The following is a 23,531-nucleotide window of genomic DNA, read 5'->3' as shown; positions in this document are numbered from 1 at the left end:
TTGCTGAGGTCTAGCTGTTCTCAGAATGTTAATGTGACCAGAAGAATCTATATAGGAAAAAGGAATAGAAACTAGGACAACAAAGAAAAATTTTTTTTGAAGTTAGGAAGAAAATCTCTGTCACAGGCCATAATAGACTTAGTCACAACAGGCCAGTTTAATTGTGATAGGGAAATTAACTAAATAAAGCTTCCTGGCAGTACAATGCCATTTCATCTTAAATTAAGACATGTTTTATGAAAATGAAAGTTTGCATCTATAGGATGTGAACATGGCAAGTTGTATAAGGGAAAAGCAGGCCCATCAAGGTTGTTTTGTCTACATTCTCTTTTCACAAGCCATTTGTTTCTACCACATCACTAGATGTTTACATTTTCTGCTATACTCCAGGGGTTTCTTTATCCCAAAGTTAAAACAAAAATAAAATAACTTGGAATGGGATTATGCATTATAATGTGGTTGACTATTAAATTGATGGCTCCTGGGTGTACAGGTGGTTCAGTGGTAGAATGCTTACCTTTCATGCAGGAGACCTGAGTTTGAGTCCCAAACCATGCAGTCAAAAAAAAAAAAAAAAATTGATAGCTCCCAAGGAGCTGTACCTCTTCGTATTCCAACCTCCTTCCATACTGAGTTTGGGCTTAGCTGATGGTGACACATTAGCAAGCATGACATAAGCAGAGGTTTGGTAAATGTTTGTACATTGGGGCTTATTTTTCCAAACATTCACCTTTGGAAGCCAGTCGCCATGTTGTAAAGAACTTCACTCTTGACTACCGAATACCAAGAAATCAAGGGGAGAGTGTCCTGAAGAACCATCTTGGACATTGCTGCTCCATCTGAGCTTCCAGCTGATTGTGGCCACTTGTACATCCTCAGCACCACCATATGGGGCAGAAGAATGCACAGCTGGCCTAGTCAACCCACAGAATTTTGAAAAATAGCAAATCATTAATGTTTTAAGTCACTGGGGCTTGAGATTGTTATGTAGCAGTAAATAATTGACATAAAAATATGTACCTAGAAGTGGGGCGCTGCTACACAAAAAACTAAAACATATGGCTTTGGCTTTGAGACTGAGCAGCAGATGGAGGCCTGGAAAGTGAAGAAACTGTTAGTGGGCCTGAAAGAACAGTGAAATTGCTGTTGGAGACTGGAGAAAAGGTATCCATGTAATGTATTTGGTAGAAGAATGAAGGAGAGTGCATCTGTGGTAACTTAGGAGATAGAAAACCTTATGAACTTGAGAATTTAGCTAAGGAGATTTTTCAGGCAGAATAGTGAATGTGCCTATTGGTGCTTTAAGACAGTTATGATAAAGTATTGCAAGACTTACAGAGAGAGAGAAACTAAAGAGAGCAGTTCAGTTTACAAGCAGAATTTTGAGAAAATATTTCCAATTCAGGTCTTTTTTGGGTTTGACAAGATAACTGTTTCCAATGTTTAGCCTCTCCAGCTGGCAAAATGTCACCTCAGGCATAAAGATCAAATCCAGGATGCTGCCACCAAAATGCCTAAAATGAGACCTAGAGGTAAATATGAAATCACAAGTTATGGTGATATGACACCTTGTTTAGACCGCTGAAACAATTAAGTGTCTCATAGACCCTCTGAGCTAGACAAAATTGCTTCTAAGAATGCTTCCACAACATACTGATTATCAGGCAAAGTAGGGAGAGAGCTGTCTCAAGAGATTTTTTGATTCACTTTTGTCTAATGGGTGGATTTTTAAAATTTGATACATGAAAGCCCAAAGCATTTTTAAAGGAGTAATATCAGCATAAATTCAAAGGGATAAGTCAAAATGAAAAGAGGTCTCTGGTCCACAGACTTACTAAGGCTAGGATGCAGTCTGAGAGAACTACTCAGCTGTAGCATTAGCCATTCCTTTTGGAAAGGAACACTTACTCACAGGTTAGAACCAGGAACCCAGAAGACCCAAGAATTGAAGAGAACAATGGATTAAGGAACCATTCCCAGGAGAATAACAAAAATTTCCTTCCCTGAAGTGAAATGTGTCTGGATAGGTTCATAATTGCTGTGAAGTAATAATTATGTATATTCTGTTCACCTACCCCCACTGCCATTTTTTGAAAGACATTGCTTATTATGGTTATGCTTTCTCTTTTTCTCCCTATAATTTTAAATGTGTAGAGCAAATAACTTGCTGTTTTAGTTCACAAGTCTTTGCACCTGAAAAATCACACTCAAGGGTTCTCATCTGCAGCTGAACCTTATATAGATTCTGGATGTCAAGCCTGAACCTGAAGCTGAAAATGGATATTTTGTGGGCTCTGGGAAGAAGGTGAGTATATTCTGAATGTAGGAGAAGCATGAATGATTGACGGCCTGAAGAGAAGAATGAGGAGTCTGTAACAGTGTTGGCTCCAATGAGCTGTGCTTTCCAGTGTTGACAACTCTGTGTAGTTCTTTCCCACATTAGCTCTGGGATTGCCTTGTGACTTGTGTTGACCAATGAGAAGTTAGCAAGAATGGTGCAAGCAGAGATTTGATAACACTTGCTTTCTTGGAACCCTTCTCTTGAAAGCCAGATCCCATGCTTCAGAAGGGTTCAGTCCAGACTACAGAATACTGAGAAAGTATGTGGAAAGAGATGCTGGAGGATGAAAGGCATCTTGTGTGTTCTGTAGTTATATCCATTTGTTTACATATGTCTATGGTTGCTTTTGCACTATAGCAGCAGAATTGAATAGTTGTAACAGAGTTGAGTAGGTGTATACAACAAATGGGTATAACTGTATTTTGTTTGCAGCTGAGTAGTTCTCTCAGACTACTTCCTAGCTGCAAAACTGAAAATGTTTACTCTCTGGCCTCTTCCAGAAACTTTTGCTATGGTTTGTAATGCAGCAATAGATAATAGAAACAAAGGGCTAGGGGAAAGTATGAGTTTTTACTAACAGTAAAAGAAAGTGTTACAAAAGAGGAAAATGGAGGAAAAGAAGTTAAAATAGAAGAGAGGTATAAAATCCAAAATGAGATGCCAGGAGGAAATTTGATGAAAAAAATGGGAAGAAGAGAGGAAAGAGGAAAAGAAGAGGGGAAGAAAAATAGGTTTTTTGTGGAGTGGGTATTACAGTAAAAAATAGCTGTTGAACCTCAGAATGCTCTGAAGAACTATGGAGCCGTGTTTTTTGTTTTGTGGGTGATCACTGTTTATGCTACAGTTAGTAAAAGAATCAGTGCTAGTTCTTGGTAGAACGTCCATTTTCTCTTAATCCAAGCCATCAAAACTCTGATTTTATTTAGGGTGCAATATGCTCAATAAAATACTATGCAAAATTTCTAGCCCTCAGCTAGAAATGGTCATGTGACTCAGTTCTTGCCAGTGAGACGTAAGTAGAAGTCAGTGTTGGGACTTCTGGAAAGCCCAACTGGTTTTCTGTTTGCTTTTGCCCTTTGCTTTCTCATTTTGTGGGTTTTCCTACCTGTAATATGGATATGATTCAAGTAATTGTAATGGTTATCTTGTGACCACAGAGATGAAAGTCACAGGCTGGGATGGTGAAGCAGAAAGATAGAATGAACCTAGGTCCCCAAGAGTGCCTTTGAATGGCCATATAAGGCTATCTTCCTTTATCCTTTTTGTTACGTGAGAAAAACTAATCCCTTCTCTGTTTATCCCACTATTTTTCAGATTTGTGTTACTTGCTACATAAATAAACCCTAACTAATACAGACAGTATTAGTGTCTTTTTTTAGGAATCCAGCCCTATCTTCAAAAAGTTGGCAAATCGAAGGTGAAAAGCAGGGCTACAACATCACAGTTGGTTTCTTTTTCTCTCTAGCTATGCTTTCATGTCAATTAAGCAGTCCCTGATTTTATCATTTTGTAAAATGATAAAAGATAAATTCATTCTTCCGATAGTTTGGCTTTTGGGGGATAAGAAATAGAGATTAAACTCACTTATTGACAAAATTATCTTTGGCTACTTAATCTTATATATCATAAATTGTCCTTAAATTGCACATTACTTTTAATCCACTAATAAAGTAGATTGAAGATTTTTCAAGTTTCACTATGGAAAGATCTATGGCTCCATTAAAATGAAAACCCTGTGCCTGTTTTACATATATATTTTTTAAACCTATAAATTGATTAAATTCCACAATGGCCTTCAAACTAATCTTCTTGTGTTCCTTTTTCTTCATCTGACTGATCATAACAAGGACATACATAGAAATTCTACAGAACACTTTTCTCCAACAGTGCATGGGATGAGTATGAACTTCAATAAATTCTCAACTCCTACACTTGTAGGAGGAAGCAATGGTAGCCAATTCTTCAACTCCACAGAGAATTCTTGAGTACTAGTTGATAAAAGTCATATCTTCTGAGTACAAAAATAAGGGGAAAAAATACGTAATGGGGAGATAAGGGGAAAAATGGAGTAGATTGCAATACTTGTGGTCAGTGAGAGGGAGTGGTAAGGAGCGCAGGTTTTTTCTTTTTATTTCTTTTTCTGGATTGAAGCAAATGTTCTAAAAATACCGTGGTGATGAATTCACAACTATGTGATGATATTGTGGGTCATTGTATATTTTGGATGGACTGTATGGCACATGAAGACATCTCAATAAAATTTTTTTTTTTTTTTTTTTTTTTTTAGAGAGAGGGAGGAAGGGAAGGAAAGACAGAGAAGGAAGGGAGGAAGAAAGGGAAACATCTTTAAACATTTTCTTGTTTTATTATATTTTGTTTGTTTGTTTGTTTTTTACATGGGCTGGGGCCGGGAATCGAACCGGGGTCCTCCGGCATGGCAGGCAAGCACTCTTGCCCGCTGAGCCACCGCGGCCCGCCCTAAAATTTTTTTTTTAAATGTCACATCTTCTATCCTGTCTGATATTTACACAACAAACCCCCCATACGGTTCAGGTTTTCCTCAGCAAGATGGAAAACACTTTTTCTGGAGGAAAGTGTAAAGTCCCTTAACTTGGGAGCATATGCCCTTAGAGAGATGAATTCCTGAAAGATGAATCATCTACTGAGAAAAGTAAAATACCCCCCCCCCCAAGTTTGTTGGAACATCTAGACTTTGACACCTCTGAATAGCCCAGTAAAGGACAGAAAACATGGCTTTTCTGTGTGACATGGAACTGACCGTCTTTTACTTATGGAAATGATTCTTTAGGCTCATATAGACTGAGCTAAGGCTATGCATAAAGATATACAAAGGACAGAGGTTTGAGTCAACTATTTTACTGAAGTTCTTCTCTCTAGGAGAGCCAGCCCAATGAATTTAAGGATTTAAGAATAAAAGACCTCTGAGTATGACTGCTGAATCATTATATTGATATTTCTTTTGGTCTCCAGTGTCTTGGCTAGAAGAATCCATACCAAACTTTAAAATCTGTTCCATAGCTACTTGTTGAAATGTACTTGGAAATGTATTGCTTTTTTTATATATATGTTATATTTCACAATTAAAAATCATTTTTTTAAAAAAAGACCTCTGTGGACCACCAAGTTTGTTAAAGCTACTTCTGGGGAGCTGCCCAAATCATGGATATCTTCTGTCTAAATTTCTCTCTTACTTAACATATCCAGAATCCATCCACCTACCTGATCGACTTGCCTGGAATTTTGTCTCTCTGACTTCAAATATCCTTAATAGCAGCTGCTGATCCTGACCCCTATCACACTTCCCTCTATCCACAATTAATCCTTATAATCAGTTCTCTGCCCTAATTAGTTGGATCTGACCTCAACTACCATCTGCTCCTGTAGATGGGTAACTGTTTCCGTGTATGTGAGCACATGAATACATGGTGGATGCATGCTATTTTTCCTTGGTTGTTACTATACTTGAAGTGGTTATGGTAGAGGACTCAGTGCAGTAGTTGGAAGGTAGAGATGGTTTGTGTTTACCTCAAAAACAGTACAGCATTCAAAGCTTGACAGATTGTCATAAAGCTAATTCCTGGAAGTTAAAGATGATTCTTATTCATTTTACTTTTTAAGAAAGCTATATTTTTAATATAAAACATTCTATTCAATCAAAAGTTTTTTCCAAATATTTTGAAAAAAAAAGGTTTACAAAAGTATTTTTTGTGCCTATATGTGTTAAAGCATTTGTGAATTCTGATAATTTCACTGAAGTAATCAGTAAAGAAAAAGCCTGCTTTTCTTTTTCCCCCAAGTGAAGATACATACAAAAGAGAACAAACTGTTCAATTTCTGACTTTTTAATTTTTGGTTTGCAAAATGCTATATAGACCCAGCCTAGAAGAGCTAAGGAGTGCAAAGTGGTGGTATGAACACTATAGACAGCTATGAAAATTTAAGTTTTATAGAGAGTTAAGTAGTAGCCAAGAGGAAAAATAGATCAACCCATTTGTAAGATATGAATATGATATTACTAGAATGGGCTTTCTAAGTATTTGGATGTGGATTACAGCTAATCCAAAAATATATAGACAGAGCTATATCTAAGCTAAATACATTTGTAAAAACAAAATCTGCTTATATGTAAAGCCTAAATTGTACCAGTGTTTGAGTTAATCATTCAAATATAAGCAAGGCAAATTGGGAGGCTCATAGAAACATAGCAGAGGAAACAAACAGTAGAAAGCAGATTTTCTAATAAGGCTTTATAAATAAGAATGAGTTAAGATGAATGATAAATTTCTTAAAAATGAAATACGAATTGCTTTAAAAGTCCATTACTAGCTAGGTAAATTAAGGAAAGGAAGGTCAGCAGAGACACTTGGAGATTTGAGTATTTCTAACTAACCAGAATGGAGGAAATGCATCTGAACCACAAAAGGAGCAAAAATCGAGAGCCAGTTTAAACTTGGCAATCTTGTCTTTATGGCTTTACTGAACTGATCCAAACATTGTCCATCTGTTTTATTTTCTGCCATCGTAATGGATAGTTACTGAACAATTGGCTGTATCCTTGGGCAGTTGGTTGAATTTGGTCATTAAGATAGATGAAATGATTGCACCAAGAGCTTCATGGTCTGGTGATCTTGGTCACCTTAATGACCCAGTTGTATTGAACGTGCAGAAACCTGACCACCATACATTCTCTCTGTCTCCAACTGACTTCTTCTTAACCATACACTGTCCTTAGAGCTGTTTCTATGCAGTTTCTATTTATTCAAAGTCTCAGCGAATTAAAGTGCTGCAGCTCAAGAAAGTCTAAAATTAACACAGACCAACAATAACTATATTAAGATGTACAAATCTGTAAACATATTGTAGATAATGAATTCATGAACACCACCTACTACTGACTTGCTTTTTAAAAAAAAAGCTGCAAGATAAACTTTTCCTATGGAATTATCAAATTAAGGTTTGTAGCTCCTGGCAAGCCTTTTTACAACCCCCTCCCACCAATATAATTTTAGAACAAATATTAAATGTAAATTGGATTCTAGCTCTGCAGGGTGTGATGCCCTGATCTCCTTCCTGGAGTTACTGGTACTGCAAACCTGCAGACTTGGTCTTCTCTCCCATCATAAGCCAGTGCTGCCAGAAGTTGATGAGGCTTTGAGTTAGAACCTGATTCCTAGCCCTGAGTCTTGGAGTTTGAGTTGTGGCTTCTGGGTCTCTATCATGCTTTACAAGAATCCTTTGCTGCCTTTCAGACCCAAGTGCTGGAACTCCAGGGTGAGCTCTGGGTGCCTGTAGAGCTCTTTTTTTTTTTTTTTTTTTTAACATGGGCAGGCACCGAGAATCGAACCCGGGTCCTCGGGCATGGCAGGCAAGCACTCTTATCTGCTGAGCCACCGTGGCCCACCCACCTGTAGAGCTCTTAATGCAACACCACTTCTAATAGTGGTCCTGGCCATTTTATCCTACTTCTGTCTAATTTTAACTCCTTCATAAAGAACCAGTTGTCCTGAGACAAGCTTCCTCTTCAGATAACCAGGGCTCCCCTCTGAGTTGCAGTGCATCTGACTGGGGCCCAGGAACCCCCTGGCACCTATCAGCTCTCAACTCCGAGAACTGGAACCTTGCCCCAAACTCGGCCTTCTAGTGTGGATTCTGCAATATATGGGCACATCTCCCAGAATCACGACTGCATTCCTGCCTTGCTCCAGAGGACTCACCCACTGCTGTGCCCCATCCTAACAGATTAGAGAGGGTACCCAAGATTGCCTGAATTATGCCTGAGTTTGCATTGTGTTTTTCTGTCTAAACTTTGCCTTTTCTAGGAGTAGCTCTATGGTTTTGACTCCTTGTGTCTCTCTCCACCAGCCCTATGTTTCTAATACCTAATATGCTTCTCTTGTAGAACCCACATGGCTTACAGCCTAGGGGGAAGGAAAAGCAAACTGGGGATCAGGAAACCTGGCTTTTTAAGACTGTTTCAGACACTGACTAGTAATTGTGACTTTCTCAGCCTCAGTTATCTCAATCATAAAATGAAGAATGTAAGAGCATGTAAATCTGAAAGCTTTTAGCTCTGATTTTCTTGAACTCCATTAAAAAACTTAAGATTTGGTTTAGAGGGGTGAAAGAATTCTAAACTGAGGGTGTATACAGTTGGTGAGAAATATGTTTCTGTTAGGATGACTCGAAGGTCAGTATTATGGATTCTGGTTTGCTTCTATTTCATATTATGTTCATGATCTAGTAGAGGGAATAACTAGCATGCAGTAAAACTTACAAATTATATTAAATTATGAGTTATTTACCAGCACTGGTAAAGAAAATAATGCAAATGGGCTGGAAGAGATTTAGAAAGATGGGTGGAAAAGATGGAAATTAGATTTTTGCCTATAAAAATGCCAGTGAATACATCAGTAGAGAAAAAAATATTCAAAACAGACTCTTTGCAGGTGAGAAAGACAGCAGAAACTATGTCCAAAATATTCAGGAACAAGTTTAGTAAAATTTTCCAATTAAGAAAGCAATGAAGTAAGACAAGAAAAAAAGCCAATCCTGTCTGGGAAACATAGAGCAGTGCTTAGACTTTGACACCTGATTTTGTCCTCTAAGGCAGAGGTTGGTTTCCAACCCCTTCACCTTAACTTTTCTTTTACTACCTATAGATGTTAAGAAGGACAAGATGCTATTCTTAATCCCTATTGTCTAGATATGATCTCTCAACTCATCTATGGCCAATGAACTTATCGTGAAATATGCTGGGAGGATTCTGGGAAAGCTGCTACTTTTTTATAAAAAGAACAGATACCGGTGCTGCCCTTTCCCTGCTATATCTGTCTGGAAAGCATTTGTAACACCTGGAGCACAGCAGTTATCTTACTACCAGAGGAAACACACACAGACTTGAGGGGGAAAAAACAGTTAAACATGTCAGAGAAGAGGAAAAAGCCTGGGTTCCTAGTGATTCTGTAATGAGGTGAATGAATGAAAGCAGTCACCTACCACTACACTTTTTATTACAGAATAAAGTTCAATCCTTATTTGTTTGAGTCATTATTAATTGGGTTTTATTTCTTATAGCTCTAAAACCTTCCTAATCAATACTTCCCCTTTGTCCCTGGTTTTGTGCACATGTGCGCGCACGTGCACACACACACACACACACACACACACACACAGATATACACACAACTACTTTCACCCAACAGTGATGAGTCTTATGTTAATGGGAGATGTGTATCTATAATAGCATTTCTAGGGCAGGAGAACTGAATCTGGAAAATTATAATTTTTATTTTCAAAAAATAAAATGAGAAGGAAAGTTTATCACATAAACTAGTGAGTTTAATATTGATGGATTAATCTAGAATTAAATATTGAAATACTGGTTTGAGAATAGATGGTTATAAAAGTATTACATCCAATGAGCCAGCATCGATTCACCAAGAAAAAATCATGCCAGTTTCCTCATTTCTTCCTTTGATTGAGGTATAAAGCATTAAGTCAGGAAAAGTCATTTATTCAATGAACATTTATTGAGTACTTAGGATGGCCTAGGCCATGTGCTAAAAACTGGGGATAAAAGGATGAACAAAATGGAATTCCTTCCTCTAAGAAACTAATAATCTAGTGGTGTGAACAAGCAAGTAAATAAATATTGTCAATGGCATGTGATAAGTACATGTGATAAGGGAAAATATTTACTTATAAAAAATGATGGAATGGGAATGTGGTAATGTTTCTCAGAAGAGAGTTTATTATCGCTGCTATATGGAAGAATGAGGATCCATTCACTAAAAATGGAGAAAATTATTCTTAGTGAAATCAGTATGTGTAAAAGCATAGGGATAATTAAAGTAATGCAGTCCTTGGAAAAAGACGTGTGTCTTTTTTTTCCCAAAAAACTAAAGTGTGTTTTGTGGTTAGGGGAGAGTTTTAGGGGATGTCATTGGTGAGGCAGACAACCATGCGAGGATGATGCATTTGGATTATCCTTCAAGTAACTGGATGTTACTGTGAGGTATTAAAACAAGAGTTCCCTTAGAAAGATCTCTTTGGCTGGAGAGCATAGGATGGATTAAAGGAGTGAGAGCCTGAAGGAAGGGGAAGTAATTAGATAAATATCACAAAAATATTATAAAATAAAAACTTAAATTTAATAGCATCTAGAGGATTTGGTGACTTCTTGAATGTGGACAAGTAAGAATGGAGAATTTCCAGGATATTTCTGGCCTGTGCATGTGAGTGAATGAGTGGACTCTTCAACAAGAACGGATTACAGGAAGAGGTACATATTTGAGTAAGAGGGTGCAGAGGGATGGTCATATATTCACTTTGGGAAAGTAAATCATGTATGTGGAGATCTGCATTTGAGGCAGAATTCAAAGGAGGTCTGGACTGAAAATATAAAATTGAGAGTCATACACAAAACTTTGGGTATTTCTGACAAAACTGAGGCAAGTGTTGAATGAAGAGGAGAAAGGTGGCAAGAAGAAAGAGAAGGCACTCAGAGATGTGAAGGGAAAATTAGGAGTGTGAGCTGCCACCGAATTAATGATAAAAGAAAATTAAAGAAGAAATCAAAGAGAGAAATAAGAGTGGTTAGTCTTGTTGAAAGCAGTGAAGAAGACTTGTAAAGTAAAATGAAAAATTTGTTTTGTTTTGTTTTGGAGTTGGCAACTATGAGGTTGCTGTTGACATAACCAAGGCCATTTGAGTGGTGAGGGCAAAAAGGAAACCACAGAGAACTAAGAATTGCAAAGGAGGTGAAGAAGTTAAGGCAATAGGGGGAAATGTGACAATAAAATGGAGAGCTAGGATAGAAGAATATTTTGTTTATGAAGAGATGGAAGAAATTAAAGTCTTTTAAAAGATAGTCAGTTCAGAGGAAGAGGGTGATGATGAAAGAGATGGAATAGAAAGAACAAGGTCTTTGAAGAATTACAAGGTTAATTCTGAATATGGAGGGCAAAACCCTTCCAACTCTACTTCACCAGGTTCAAGTACAAGTAAGTCTAACTGTTGGGAAGCAGCAAATTGGTAATGTTTCTGCCTGAATGCATCTTTTCTTAAGTGGGGGCAAGGTCATGGTACTGGTCATCTGCCAAACATAAAGGGTAGTGGGGGTGGGGTGGGGTAGAGATGGAATACTAAGATGAAGGAGAGTAGAGAAAATAAAAATATCCAGTATTCAGGATGGGAGAAAAAGCAGAATGAAGGAACAAAGATTTTCAAGTACTTTTTAGATGCGTGTTTATATGCTAGGAGGATGGAGACAGACGAGGCAGGTTGAAAAGACAGAAGAGAGGAGGCATAATTGATGAATCCTGAGAGAAGTGATCAGTTTAGGAATGTAATCTCTTTCTTTGACATGAGAAGGAAGGAAGTGAAGGTTTCTAGACTTTAGCCATGCATTTAATGAATTATCTCTTCGAATTCATATGGACAAGCTAGAAAAACTTTGAATGGATGCAGAGGCAATTCAGTTGACAAATACCTCATTGAATCAATGCTGATTAATGGTTTGATGCTCATGTGGAGGGAGAATTATTATTTATATGGCCAGGGATTCTATCCTTGGCCCTGCCCTGTCAAGCATTCTTTTTTAATTCAATGTCTTGGATACAGATACATAAGACTTGTTCATCAAATGTGTGGATGACATGGAGCTGGAAAGGACAAAGATGACAAAGATGTTGTATGACAGAATTAGGATGCAGAGTTGTTGACATGGTAAAGTGATTGTTTGAATCTAACAAGATAAAATTAAGCAAGAATACATAGACAATATTCTACTCTTGTGGAAAAAAATCCAAAACTTAATAAAACTAGACAATTTCTGAAAGCTGGGAGGGTAATTAATTTAGCAAGGTCACTTATAATGAAATGTTCTAGAATTTTAGTTGAAGTAAATTAACGGTATGCTGGATATGGCTTATACCAGCTTGTGAGAAATAATGATTAAATTTTTCGTAACTTTGTGAACCAGTTATTGAACAGCCATTACTAAAAATCAAATTATAAAAGCTTAAAACTAAATAAGTTATATTAACAATGAAGTAAAAAAATAGTCAAAATGCCTCACTTCCCAATTATTTTATTACATTTTTCTGTTATCTATGCTCATGAGGTTATTTGCATCTATTGTATCTGTTTGGTAGAAATACTAAATATTGTTGTTATATTATGCATACCTTCACAGCTCTGAATTCATTGATGCCATTTTCATAGCTTAAAATAAGGTCTGGGGGGAATATTTACACTATGGAAATTTGCAAATGTTGCAAATCATATCTCCTGTGTCCCCTTCTTTCTTCCCTGCTCTCTACTGAAGAACTGGTTGGTAAACATTTACCAGCATACCACTGAACAAGTTCACAATTAATTGGTATGGTGGGAGATACAACCTTACAGCTCTTGCAGTTCTGTAAAGTATTTATTGGTGCACAGTATCCTAAATTATGACAGTAATTTAGTCACTCCTCCAATCTAGTCTTTCTTCATCTCACATCCATAGTTATCGATATTACACATTTTAAAGAGTATCGATAAATTGTCTTGAAAGAAAAGAGGAGAGCAACCAGAATGAAGGGACTCAAATTCTTGTTAAATGAAGAATGGCTTAGGAGTACTTAGTATACAGAAGAAAAGACTTTGAAAGAATGGGTGAGTTGCATTAAACTACTTGCTGATAGAATACATGAAAGACATTTCTTGTTGGCACTGCAGCATACTACCACAATTAACAGGTGGACCTTATGGGAAGACAAATAACAGTTTCTATTGTAAAAATTTATCTCAATGGTTGTTAAAAGTTAAAAATGAGAAACTTTGAAAATAACTCAGTTTCCTTCAAGCATGAAATGTTTTAACACCTGATAGCATCAAATGAGTAGCTGGGCTGTATGATCTGATTGGTTTCCTCAAACCGCCAGGAATGTTTGAAGGTCAGTGGCATGCAATGCAAAGGACTGAAGACATATGGGGGACAATTTTTGCGAAGCTAATTATTCAAGGACTTATTAAGAGGGAGTCTATATCCTCAGTGTCCTTCAAATCATCAAACACATCTACTGCAATGAAATCGCAGAAGATGACAATTTACTATTTTGAGGGAAAGAGATGCCTAATATATTGGCTATTAAGAAAGAGAATGAGAAAAATATAATGAGCAATTCCTCAATTTAAAAAAGCAAACAAATCTTTGGAGTGTTTAGTTATTGGCAGGGAAATTGAGAAGAGGATAGCTTGAGCTCTGATTTCAATAAATTATCCTTCCAGTTAGCTCTGATTTTAATAAAATACCCTTCCAATGGTGCACTCTAAAAAAATGGATAAAAAGAAACACAAATATAAAATCACCTTCCAGTATTCAATATTTATATGTAGATTGTTCAACTACATGATTTGGATAGAAGTGTAGTACAGTTGTGGATAGCTTGGGAGAATTGTTACATGCTAACTTTGAGAAAGTCAGAGAACCTTATGTTAATCAAACAAAGTGTGAGACATCTGAATGATGGAATTCTCTGCTGAATTTTAGAGGAGTTTGGAATTCTGATATAAAGAAAGGAGGTAGAGGACTTGGGGTAGGAAAATCAGCAGAGGAATTTTGGAGGAGCTAGCAGGTACTAGCAGAGGTTTAAAGGAAGATCAGATGAGAATTAAAGAAATATATATCCCAGAAGCTTAAGGTCATAGAATGGAGAAATTTGCTCAAAAAATTCTGTGGACAAAATACATTAGACATCCTAGCTATGTTTCAGATGGCTTCACTATGAAGAAATCTAATGTAAAGAAGGACAGACTTGGAATTCATATAGAAAAGGACCAAGGATATTCAGCAAAAAGATCAGCTCTAGACCTGGGCAAAATCATGGTGTATATGAGGAAATGGACCAAGGGAAAAATAACCCAAAGGATTGGATTATAGTATCACCTGCCCTATTTGAATGACGGATGAAATCAATAATGTTTAAGTGAAATCTACCAATGCATCAAGCCAAGATGAGCAAATTATGAAGCTCTTTATCTGAAATTAATTTTGCTACATAAACAATAAATTTAACAGTATATGAAACCTCCCAAGACTTCCCTAGTCTCAGAAAATGGTGCATTTCAGAAGGAGATATCATAGTAAAAGTTATTATAAGACATAGTAGAAAAAGAAAGGTGCTAAGTCTAGAGGTAAAGTCTTAAGAGAAGGTCACCCCTCTAATTAATGATGTGACAGTTGGCAGTCAATGAAACTCAAATGGGAAGCTTCATGTTTGGAGCTCAAAAGGCAGACTACATTTTAACACTCCTCCAAGCCATGTGCATTCCAGAAGGCATTTTAGAGTGGAAAACTCAGGATACATAGGGGAATGATGAAAAAAACAGTGATGCCTGTGTAGTTCAAAACAATAATTGACAATTCATGTATTTGATCCTGAAAGTCAGTGTTTGAAATTTAATTCTAACAACCTGCCTCCCTCCCTTTTCCCTTTAGTGCCTCCTTTTCACCCTTCTTCACTCTTTCTCCCGTATTTCCTCCTCTTCTTCCTTCTCTCCCTTTCTCTTTCACTCCTATTATTTCCGTTTGTTTGTTTATTTGTTTTTGGGTGCATGGGCTAGAAATTGAACCTGGGTCTCCTGCAAGGCAGGTGAGCATTCTATCACTGAGCCACCGACGCACCCCTCCTATTATGTTTTAATGATTATTTAATGAAGATAATGGCACTGTGTTTCATATTAGGAATCAGAAGCAGATTTTCCAAGAAGCTAAAGCAGTTTACACTTCAGGATTCCTCACTTATATGAACCATGAGCCACATGATTGTGCATTTGTATAAAATTTGTGAAAGTAAGATACTTAAATTACAATCCATTAAGATTGCTCTCTCCACTGAAAGTTCCCTTCTGTGACACTTCCCCTCATGTTGAGTTGAGTTGAATGGACAGTTTTGGGAATCAGCTAAGCTGAGGTTGTACAGGTGTTATATTTAGATTTGGCTTAATATTTGTGTTATACTCCTAGAGACTTCTCTGTGGGGTTAAATGATTGTTTGCCATCCTGAACCATTTAGGAATGGCTTCAAGAAATACAGTGTGATAATTCACCGGGCATTGTGACCTGAAGTGTAGGACCAGAGGTTGAATTTCCATATGAACATGTTTATATCACCTGGCACCTAAGACATGTGGCAAAGATGAGAAACCTGGCTTGAAATGTATGAAACCAGAAGCTAAGCTGCGGGAAATTCTTCCAGTCATATGCTGTGTAAAATTTTAAATGGAAGATTCAGTTCTAACGAAAGCCTGATCAAAACTGATATTCTTTTCTGACAGGAATAAATTTGATACTGCCACATATGCAATTATAAATGTCTCACACTTATTTTTCTCTTTTGATGGCAGTTGTTTGACATAGAATTTCTTAGAATTCTGGTGGTTTTTGTGTTACTACTAGTACCCTACACAGCAAGTATGTCTATATATGAGGTGTTTTAAGCATCCCAACATCAAAAATAAAAACTTATTTCAATCATCTGTTAGAGGAATGACTGAATTATTTTTCCATTCTCTCTTTAGAAAATTATATTTTAAAGACATTGCTCTAGGAAGAGGTGACCAAAGACATGAAATAAAAAATATATAGGAAGAAAGTATCAGGCAGTTATTTGATATATTATGCTTGATTTTCTGAATTTTGTGACTTTTTTGGTATATATCAATTCTTAAAAATACATGACTTGCTGTGATCTATCTTCTAATTCTAAATCAATATTCACTTTCACACTGAACTTGTATTTTTTCTTAAAGGAGACCCTGCAATTTGTGTAAGCTTTAGACCCCATAAAACCTACATATGTCCTTTCTGAAAATAATAAAACAAAAAAAAAACCCTAAAGTATGGTACTTTCCATCCAGAAATGTGCATTCCAGAGAGCAGATAAGCTTGTAAACAAACTATTACAATCTTGCAAGGAGAATAGAAAAGAAGTATGTAGGAAATTTTGTGCCTGCTTCAATGACTAAATAAAATGAAATACTTGAAGTTCAGCTCCTGATTGTGTGTTGGTGGTGATGGTTGGTGTGATTTCATGGGATTTTTCATATCAGCTGCTTAAAACACTCAATAAGTCAATGACTTCTGTTTCTTTGCTCAGACAAACATGAACTTCCTCTGGGTCTGTGTGATGAGGTGAGCTTTGGCTTAGGGGCTACTTGTCTTTCATCTTCTTTTCCAGAACAACCAACACGTGTTTCTCTTCCTGAGAGTTCCTTATTCAAGGATGTTGCTACTCAGAGATTCAGATGGCCTCCAGTTTCTACTGAAAGGAGGAACTCTGTGAGGACTTGACACAAGTCTAGAAAGATGGATGGATGTTTAGATAGTTCTAAAAATCATACGGTTCTAGGCTTCAGACTCTTGTCTGCCCATGGGAAGCAGGGTGAAGCCTGACAGTGAGACTATACTGAAATGCTATTAGCTTAATTAATATGTGATATCATATCACAGAGGCAAGCCTCTCCCTGGAACCAAATGCAGCCATTTCTGCCTGGAAGCCTTTGGCAAGCTCTGTCTGGCAGCGTCATCCCAAGCTATGATCCATCCAGGCGCTGTCAGAAAATATTTACTGAGCACCTGTTATATTTCAGTCACTAGGACAGGAGCAAGGAGTATAAAGATAATTAAGAGAGAGTTCCTGTACACAGTGAATTTATATTTGAATGAGGACAGTAGACAATAACAGCGTGAAAAATAACAATAAAATTGTATGCACTGTGTGCTGTGGGGACCCAGAAGAGGCAAGATGAGCCTGTGCTGGGGTTTCAAGGAAGGCTTCTGAGAAAAAAATGACTAATTATCTAGTTAATGCTTATTCAATGTTCAAGACACATATGAAGTGAGAAATTTGTTCTGAATATAAGGAATAAAATGAGTCCCAAGTAATGAAACAAGATGGATAGTGGCCTACTTCATTATATTATATTATAAAGCGTAAAACTCGGTGTTGTAGGTTGAATCATATCCACCACAAAGACATGTTTAAGACCTAACCCCAGTCCCCTGGGTGTGAATTCATTTGTGACGTGCGATCTTATTTGGATAAGGCCAAATTGAATCAGAGTGGGCTTTAATCCAATAGGACCAGAGTCCTTATAAGCAAAGGAAATTTGAAAACAGGAACGGAAGTCACAGGAGGAGACAAAAAGACAGATTGCTTTGTGATGGAGGCAAAGATTGATTGCTGGCATATCACCACAGAACATGACCGATTTGAGAATAGGCATGGCCTGCTGATACCTTGACTTTGGGCTTCTAACCTCCAAGCTGTGAGCCAGTAAATTCCTATTGTTTAAGCCAACCAGGGTATGATACTTGCCATAGCAAGTCAAAATAAGACACTGGGTAAGGTAGAAGATATACAGCTGGAAATGGAGGAGGAAAGTTATGAACTTGAGTTTGACTTTTGTTTTGTTTTGCTAAGCTGCTCAAATGAGATACCATGAAATGCATTGGCTTTAACAATGGGAATATATTAGCTTACAAGCTTACAGTTTTTAGGCTGAATGTCCAAATCAAGGCATCGTCAGGCAATGTTGCAATCCTGGACTCCTCTGTCACATGGCAAAGCAAATGGCAGCATCTACTGGTTTCTCCCATCTCTTCCGGGTTCCCTTGCTTTCAGCTTCTCGCTTCTGCGGCTTTTTCTCTCTTTGTGTGAATTTCATTCTCATATAAAGGACTCCAATAAGAAGGTTAACACCCACCCTGACCCATGCCTTAACCGAAGTAACCTAATCAAAGGGCCCTAACTTATAAGTTTACATTCACAGGACTGGATTAGTTTTAAGAACATGATTTTTCTGGGGTAGATACAGTTTCAAACTACTGCAACTTTATTCCTCAAGCCATTCTTAAAATATGATCCAAGTACCTACTTAAGCCATTCTTAAAATATGATCCTAGTACCGAGTACCTCTCGTACCAAAGTTAGATAGTATAACTATACATATTGCAGGTTTTGAACCAGACTCATTTACACTGAGTTAAACTTTCTGGTAAACAAGTCAAAAGAATATGCTTTTTAAACAATTTTTCAGGTGATTATTATGTGCACTGAAAGTTTGAGACTAACTAATTATGATCCACAGAGGGATTTTAAGAATGGGAGGGATGTTATTTAATTTTCATTTTAGATAAATCCTTCTGGATACAATACGGTGGGTAAAGACAAATGATGGATAAAACATAAAACTAGACAAATAAGGATATGATTGCAATAGCCTTGGTCAAGAGATGTTGAAAATCTAAGCTAGAACAATGGGGTAAGATAGAGAAAAGAAGAATATTTTGAAAAAGAACATTTAGGAGATAGAGATGAGAAGAATATTTGGGAGAAAATGAAAATTGGTTGGATATGGAGTGATGGTGCTGATAAAGAAGGAAGATGTGGTGATAGGTTGGGAGAATGATGTAGGATGGGGCACTTCACTAAGGAATTTGAGAAGAAAAACACAATAAGTAAAGATGCCATGTTGAGTTCTACATTGAGATTGGAATGTCTATGAGCCATCTGTGTGTATTTTTAGCCAACACTTGAGTTTCCAGGTCCAAAATTCCAATTTGAAGGAGATTCCACTGACCACTATACTACTGTTGCTAAGCCATGAGTCAGGACAACCATGAAGAACACACATTTAGGGAAGGCTTGGGGGTAACAATCCTACAGAATTGCACCTAAAGGTTTGTCTGACCTCTGAATGCCTTTGAAAAGAATTTATGAATCCACAGGAGAATTCAAGATATCCCTGTACATTATTAAAATAATTGAGATAGCATGATTTGTATAGGGCAAAGATCAAATTTTGTGGTTTCTACTGCTTTTGCTCCTTTTCCCTTGCAGTTGTCCATAAGGCATCCAAGTGTGGACAATGTTTCACTCTTACAATGAAGGTATAAGAAGCAAGGAGGAACCTAAATGCTTTATTAATTCAACCATTAAAAAAAGGATTTTGGTTTGGGGTGTTTTGCTTGTTTCTTTTGGAACCTGAGGGGATAATGTCAGCATACCACCAGGGTATCTTACTTTAGAATTTGGATCTTGCTGATACATAATTTTGTGAGCAATTATTGTTGGGGTTTATGAGTTTCAATATTTCCATCCAGGATGTTTGAAAGCAACATCTTGAGAAAGCATGGTGCAGAATGTTCTTTTCCATTGAAAAGTGTACAATTTCATGAATAGTTCTAGTTGTGGTACTTATAAAATCACACGTAGGTATATTTGATAATGCAAGTATTTAAATAGCGACAAGATAATTGAATTTATAAATGAAAATTTAAAAGGATAAAGACAAAGAAATCTTTTCAAGCATTCTTTTGGTTATCGTTACCCTTAGTTTTTCTTCCCTGGCTATTCCTTCTCTGAATCCTGTCTATCTTTAAGTTCCTGAATCCTGAACACTTCTCAAAGTTTATTCTTTAGTTCTTTGATTTCTATAGCAAAAGGTAGTTCAGAAAAATGTATTCTCTTTGATAGTTTCAACACAACCCCTACAGAGACAACTTCTGAGTCTTCTTTCTTACGCTCTGATTCTGTGTCGCACTTGAACGTTTTAATGCTTCTATAAAGTGAACAGTTCCAAAACTGATCTAATCACAAAATCAGATCCTTTCTGGAGTTCCTCACAAATGATTTTTGAATTCTCACGCTGCTGGCTGCCCAGGTCAATGTCCAAGCCACTTTCATTCTCTATTTTTTTTCCTTCCTCCTAGATCATCTTGTATGAGTTAAATGATACAAAATATGTGCTTTCTGGCAAAGACTAGGCACTCAACAAGTGCCAGGTCACTTTCCATTCCACCTTTTCTCTCAGTTCTAGGCTATAATATACTGTTCCATGTTCTTCTCACTGGGCCCCAGCGTATCCTTTGCCCCAATCCACACTACACAACATTATCACAGTCATTCTTCAAAATGTTTCTACTCACAAGTCTTATTTTTAACTCCCTTAGCTGGATCCTTAAAGTATCTCTACGACTGGCCTTAAACTACACTTCCAGCATTCTCTCTGACTACTACCCTTTATAACTTCCCTCTTAAACAAATTGAAAGTCCCTTGAAAATGCAGTGCTCATTTATACATTTTGCCTTTCCTCAAGTGACCCCTTTTCCTTCTCTTAAACTCATCACTGTTTATTCTACTTACTCAAATCCTACTCATGACATGAAAGACCTCACCTAGTCCACAGTGATTTCTTTCCCATCCTGAATTCTTTTAACACACTTTTGACATTGAATCATGTTTTGTTAAAACAGCATGTGTTTTGTTTCTCACATATAAGTATAAATCTTTGAGGGCAGGATGATTTTTGTAGCATAGAAAATATTGGATAAGTCAACGAAGTCAGAAATATTGATAAAGATTCCAGGTTAAAAACTAAGACTAAGAGTTAAAAAATATATAAACTCCTGGAAGGAGGAAGAAAAAGATCCAAGTATTTTCTATCTTAATTGATCACATTGTCTCCTTCTAAGTGCTGTTCATATTCTTAACATGGTGGAACCCTTAGTAAAGTCCAGCAGCTTCTAGATTTACTGTGACAGCAATCTTGCTTTGGAAGCTCAGCAACATCTGACAATAGAACTGGGAGCTGGCCACCACCACTCAATATTTTTCTAGAATGATATTATTAACCAACCTATAGTTAGGAAGTTACTAATGATCTAAAGAGTTAATCTGCTAATCTAAAATCATATAAAGTTCAATTTTGGGCCTTAAGCCTAGGCATGTTGTGGGGTTGGTTATAAGGGTGTAAGGATTAGTAGACACACTGAATAATTTCCAGGTGGGGATCAGGACAAATCTGGTAATTTTACTTCTTTTTATTTTACAATATATTTTTTGCCAAGATCAGATCAGTGCATGCCATCCCACAAACTCCTCTACTTAGAGAAAAATATATACAGTATAATTGAATACATATTATTTGAATTAAATTTGGAACTTGGGCTCTCTTATGGGAAATAATTTTTTGGAGGGTCAATGACAGAATGGACTATATCCAGAGGAAGGCATTTGAAATGGTGAGGATCCTAAATACTGAGGCAGCTGAGGGTGGTTGAAGAAGTTGATGTTTTGTCAGAAATATTTGGAGGACTCTCCAGAAGATGAGGGTATTAACTTCTTCTCCATGGTTTTTAAGGCAAGAGCTAGGCATAATTGGTGGAAAATGCAGGAATATTGATTTCATTTCAACACAACTGTCACCATGTAGGCTTATCTCCAGAGGACCAGAAATAATGAAATATGGAGGTCCATTGAGTGGCAATGTTGCTCAATGGTTAGAGGGCTTTGGAGGCCTCGCTTTTCCTCTTATTGTCTGTGGTGACCTAGTCAAGGTATTTACCTTCTCTTAGCCCATGAAAATGGGGTCGATGACTGTACCACCCTTCTTTGGAATACCACCTGAAATAATGCATGTAAACTAATGAGGAAACTCATGCTCAGATGGGTGGTCTAAGTCACAGAGTTCATCAATGCCTGTATATGGTTTTGCTCAAATCAGTCTGACTTCATTATGCCATGCTGTTTCCAAAGTCCTTTTCAACAGATAAAAGGAGAAAGAAGATATAAAAGTGAAAGGAGTTGGCCCCACCCTGCGCCTTAAGTTTGTCCACACAGTTAATCTCATGATCTTATCGATGAAACTATGCATTTGTTTAAACACCAGAAGAAGCAGCAATTTCTTCTCCCTCACCCCCAACCCTTGCCTACCTCCACCTCTTCCCCGCTTCTTTCCTTTCCACTCCCTAGTAGGCTAGGCAGAGTGATCCACAAATGGATATATGAGACATGAATCTGATAGGGGCCATTTTTCACCTGTTTCTTTGCCTTCTTTTATCTCATGCTCACTGAAATCCATAAAAGCCTGTTTTTGAAAGCCTGACCCTAACTAAGATCATGGCACCATTAAGAAGATACTGAACTCAGAATTTAATTCTGCTCATTATCATAAAATATGAAAACAAAACCAAAATATAGAGGTGTAAAAAACCAAATAAGGCTACATCTGAAGCAGATCATCCTCAAGAAGATCTCTGGAAATAATTTGTAATCATCATCTCCTGGACATCTCTGAGATGATCCCTTCTTAAGTGAGTGTGCTTGAATTTTGTTAAAATATATTAAGCACTTATTAAGGTTGGTGATAAGGATAATATTCATGAAAATGAACTATCTGGTTGACACCTATTAACTAAGCTTGTGTCTGAAAGGACTAGAAAGCATATGAGCTGTTTAATTGGGTATGCTTGTCATCACTAATGAACAACAAGGGATAATCTGAAAAGTTCTTTGCAGATATTCACTTGAAAATTTCACCAGACTTTCAGAAAAGTATGTCTTGGATAAAGCTCATAAAGAATAGTCTCATTGTGCTTTGCCTACATCGTATTATTTGGTCTTCACAACATGTTGGCCAGGTCAGCATCATCCTCATTACCAATTAGAAAGCTAGATTCAGTAACATTTCTAAGACCACACAGTCCTATATATAGGTTTATATAATCTTAATATTATCATTTTAAAATCACATTTCCCTGTGCCCAAATTATGAAAGGTGATAAAGGAATAGAAGAAATGAGCTTTGTAATATATCTTTTCTTCTCATTATAGCTAAATTCACTTTTATTCTTCCTGCCCAAACTATAAGACATCATTTTGATTACCACTAATATTACACAGATCTATTGTTGAAATGTGCTCAGCTTTTTCAGTAAATTAGAAGAAACCACAATTTTCAAACAGGTGTGTGTGATTTTAGATATGCCTGCTAATTCTTAAATATTAGCTGTTGCTTCCTTGCTCAAGCGCTTGGAGTGTTGAAAATGCTATGTAGTCATGTACATTTCTCCAGTATATTTTAGAATATATGAGACATGTTTGGGCATAGCTAAGCTTACATATGCATACTTATTTTAGGCTATATACATATGAGAACGTACAGTATATAATTTTTGTATATTATTTCATTTTTTGAGGGAACTTAATTCCCACAATTATTAAGTGTGCATAAAACCTAGATGGCAGACATAATCTATATTGTATATTATATAGGACTGCAGCTCCTCTTTAGGAATAGCTGTTTTTTTGCTTTTATAATATTGGGAAAAATGGAGAA

The sequence above is a fragment of the Tamandua tetradactyla genome, chromosome 10 (genome assembly GCF_023851605.1).
Source record: "Tamandua tetradactyla isolate mTamTet1 chromosome 10, mTamTet1.pri, whole genome shotgun sequence".
Lineage (NCBI taxonomy): Eukaryota > Metazoa > Chordata > Mammalia > Pilosa > Myrmecophagidae > Tamandua > Tamandua tetradactyla.
The sequence above is the reverse complement of the archived record's forward strand: the minus strand, read 5'-3'. Positions refer to the sequence as shown.